The sequence below is a fragment of the Arachis duranensis genome, chromosome 6, assembly GCF_000817695.3.
Source record: "Arachis duranensis cultivar V14167 chromosome 6, aradu.V14167.gnm2.J7QH, whole genome shotgun sequence".
Lineage (NCBI taxonomy): Eukaryota > Viridiplantae > Streptophyta > Magnoliopsida > Fabales > Fabaceae > Arachis > Arachis duranensis.
The window spans coordinates 22850873-22855605 of NC_029777.3; positions in this window are offsets into that span (position 1 = coordinate 22850873).

Below are 4733 nucleotides of genomic sequence, written 5' to 3' on the forward strand. Positions count from 1 at the left end.
AGACAGATAAAATTATAGTAATCATAAGCACAAAAATAAACAGATTACAACACATAATATTGCTAAAGCTTCATGTAAACATATAAATGGTAAAATCAGTCATACATACCATACGACACGTCAACCAAGTCATAGACTCTATTAGTATATCATGTATATTTATTATACAGACACTTATGACAAATAAGACATCCTATGTTTAGGCCCATTCAGAAAGCCCTCAGTATAAAACCTGGTGTTACTAAAAATTAGTAAAATCTTATCCCTCAAAAAATGTTAACAAGTATAGGGAAAATACTATATTTTTCATAACTTTACTTGCATAGTAATGGGTGTTTTCCAAAATGCTAACCTACTCCAGAGTATGGATTATAGTGAACAGCAACCTCAACGCTCAATGAACATCATCATCGGCTCCACTTGTAGGAAGAGTGAAAGAACCGGAGTGAGAATCTACGGTTTTCAGCAAGATACTAACAAAAAGAATGAACCGTATATCGGTCTTAGGGCACAGCTCTAGTAGTTTATATTGTCATGTGTTTCGTCGTGTTAATCCTAGGTTTAGGTCTTAGTCTCTGTTTATCTATCCTAGTCTTTGTTTCTCATTAACTAAACCCCAATTTATCATAATAAACAAGTAGCAATAATACTAAACATGCACAAATTAATTATAAAGAACAAAGAATATAATAACAGAGAATATGTATAGAGTATAAATACAAAAAAAATATATTAACCAAAATTATGCATGTCTGTGTTAAGTAGATCATGAACTCATGCGTCGGTTGACTACATGTATAAAATTTTGGATTTTTAAAAAATAAATGCAGAGTGATTTACTATTTATTATATTTGTTAATAATTACAAGGGAACCGGGAAATAGCGGCGGTTTCTGAAGTGATTTGCGGCGGTTTTAAACCGCCGCCAAACGAGATTCCAGCGGTTTGTTAAGCGTCGCCTATTAGGGGGTGGTTATATAATTTTGCGGCGGTTCTCAAGAACCGCTGGCACAACCGCCGCAAAACCCAGGATTAGTGTCGCAATGTTTAGCGGCGGTTTGAAACCGCCGCAATATAGAAATCTGTGATCCACACGAAATGTTCGGCGGTTTGAAACCGCCGCTATTTAATGGCCACGATTTAAAGACTAATGCGTTTACCGGCGGTTTGAAAACATCGCGGTTTAACGGCCAATGTTTTTTGAAATGTAACTGGCGGCGGTTTAAAACCGCCGCTATCTCCTAACCTTAATTTTCAAATTTCTAACGGCTAGTTCGCAACCGCCACTATTTTCCGGCTAAATGGCCGCAAAAATACTGTTTTATACAATGGCAATCCACGCTGTTTTTTATTTCAATGTACATTTTTTTCATTTTTTTAATCGTTCTTAATATTAGTATGTTAAATTATTTAAAATCCCAAAAAATAAATTGCAGGGTAAACGACAATAGCAAAACCAATAATTTAATTAATATAATTATCCGAATATCAATAAAGTGTACTCCTTACTAAGAGTTACATAATCAACTAAATAAAAGTGTATATCTGAAAGAAGAAAAGGTTCCACAATCCTAAGATCTACTTTCTATTCTGTCCCTCCAACGCACTCATCTATGTGGCGACGTCTGATGGTAGCTTCCTACCTTGCCCTTGAAGTAGACATATCAAAGCACTCTCCATTGCCTGCATCCTGACCTTCCCAGCTGCTACTTCATCCTCCACTGCCTGTCTTTTGGTTTTCTCGGCTGCTACTTCATCCTCCACTGCCTGTCTTTTGGTCTTCTCGACTGCTACTTCATCCTCCACTGCCTTCCTTTTCAATTTCTTTACTGCCAACTCTGCTTGTAGTTCAAGCAGCACCCTTTGGGTCTCCTCCCTTTCAAAACCATTGCTCGGCTGATGGGAATTCATACCGAAGACTTGACTAGAAGTCGGCCCCAACCCCATTCCACGCACCCTACCCGGGCGCTCTTTTCCGAGAGCTTGAGCAAGCGAATCATTCTGGGATAACAGTCTAGAAGATTCATCGCCTTGCTCAATAGCCTCAATTCTTTCCTACACACATAGATAAGCAATTAAGAGCATTTATTAGTTAGTCGCTAACCGCACAGACTTCCAATAAAATTTTAAAAATTAAAACATAGGAGAAACTATAGGAGAACACATTACTTACTCCAATAGCGTGAGCTGCATCATGGATATAGGAGCCATTAGTTTTTTTGTGCGTTAAGAGATACAACTCTCCTCTACTAACTATCCTCCCTTGTCATTCCGACTGTACCAATAATGATGACAAATGTTATAGGGTAGAGGAACAGATAGTTAAAAAAAATTCCCAAAATTAGATTACCTCTTCTTGTCCGAGCCTTGCCAAGCTTTTCGATCCACCGGTGTGGGTGTAAAGCTGCTTTGATCGATTCTCGGCATTTTTCTTACACTTATCCTATCATGCAATCAAATTAAGAGTTACTAGACACTAGTTCTGACGAACTAAATGTGACATAAATGGACTTTGTCTGTTATGAAACAAAACTATATTACCTGTGTCTCTTCGCTGTTGCGATAATCGAGAAACCTTTTCCAATGGTCCGCAGTAATTCCATCTGGGCGGTTTTCAATATTTGCTGCAAGTGAAAGTTCTGGGTCATAGCAGTAATGGTATAATCTATTCCTCGTTTCCTTCCAAGCCCTTCCTAGCATTTTGAATATTATACCTTTTATAATTCCTCTACTATCTTCTTCAAAATGGAACATTTCCTGTAACATTAAAATTAAGCTGTGAGTATTGTTCAAAGTATGAGTTTGGAATGGTACGAAGAAATAAAAATAACATTTTACCTTTACTATTTCATTATAGACCTTGTCCCTGGTGCAAACCTTTCTCCAGTTCCTCTCGCAGATTGGGAATTTGGTGTAGTCAGATCCTAGCAGTCCCATAACACCGCTCAATAGACCTGCTTCATCCCCAACTGGTTGCAGTGCATTGTTAAACCTGAGTACGACCTTTCTTCTGTTAGGTGGCTTCATAGCTTCCTTCACACTCAATTTGACCTGTTTAATTGTGCCATCGGATTCTGTAAAACATATTAATTCTTAGTTAGCTACCATTGGAGTCAAGCTACGAATACACTTAGAAAAATAGGGCAATGAAAAGTAGAATTAAATAAGTTCTCTTATACCAATTGTTTTAACATCCCAAAATTCTGTGGTCTTACGTCCCTTGCGCTTTTGAGCATCCTGTGCAGCCAAAAGGGTATCAACATGTTGGTCAAAAGAATCTACCTCATCTGGGTCTACCTCTTCGGCGTCCGGCTCCAAGTTTTGAACATCATTCATGGAAGCCCGTGGAGCAGGCAGTGGTTCGGTTCTGGGCGGGCGAAAGGGGCGTAAAGATGAGGACGTGGGGTCACTACTACCACTGGACGGCGGAATTGGGCAGTCCGCCCTCTGCGAAGTTGAAGCCGCATGACCTCCCACTTGAGGCTGCGTGTCTACATGGGTTTTCTTCGTGAAACGACCTACCCGAGGCATCTTTTTCAACTGCATTCGGATTAGAACGAAGTAATAACAACTAATATGTATATAATAATATAAATTAACTAGCAAAAAGGACACCGGCATACCCCAGTTACATGAGTACATGAGTAATGCCCAGTTACATGAGTACATGAGTAGTACATGAGTACATGACTACATGAGTTGAGAGACCATGTTAACAAAGAAATCAAATATGTGGGGCATAAAAAAAACATTGATGTATTTACAATTTATCTATAATGCCTAGAATAAAATTATTAATTTATGTTAAATGTAATTATTCATGTTAAATATAATTATTCAATTATTTATGTTAAATATAATTATTCATGTATCATTTTTATTAACCCAAATATAGCTTAGATAAAAAAAATAGTAAGGCGGAAATAGCTAAGTAATAACAATTAATATGTACATCATAATATAAATTATCATCTTTTCCAATTGCATTCAAAAAATGCGAGAGTACATAAATACATCAGTTAAGAGAGTATATTAACAAGGAAATCAAATATGTTAGGCACAAAAAAATATGGACGTACTCACAATTTCTCTATAATGCCTAGTACCAATTTCTATGAACAATCAATTTAATCAAAGGCTTGATAAGATTGCTAAGGGTTCCATTCAGTCTAATGAATTTCTAGGTCCCTTATATACTTTTCGTTAATAGCATTGCCTAAGTTGAATGCTGTGAATATTGAAGGGAGGAACCATGATTAATCGTGTGAATATTGAAGGGAGGAATTATGATTAATCGTGTTTACCTGCAGTGGGATGACTGGAGTGAGGGTGAGAGAGGAACCACCGGGGATCGGGCAGTGAGAGAAGGGGCTCCAGGACGTTGGCAAATCGGAGAGACGGACGTGGAGGAAATAAACCTGGACGAAGCAAGCTACAATAAGGATTATTGGTATTAGGGGAAAAATAAAGATTTAAGGGGCAGTGGCTTATCTAATTTAAAATTTAAGTTTGTGTTTTTTGGTTTTTTGTAATTTTTTTTAAAAGTATTAGTAGGTATTAAAAGAAAAATTTTTTGTAAAGTATATATTAGTTTTTAAGAAGTATTTGAAACTATTTTGGTTTTTTATTTTATTCAAAATTAATTTATCTAACATTTTAAAAAGAGAATAATTTGTAAAAAAAGATTTTATTCAAGACTAATTTATACATATAAATATTGTTAGATACCAATT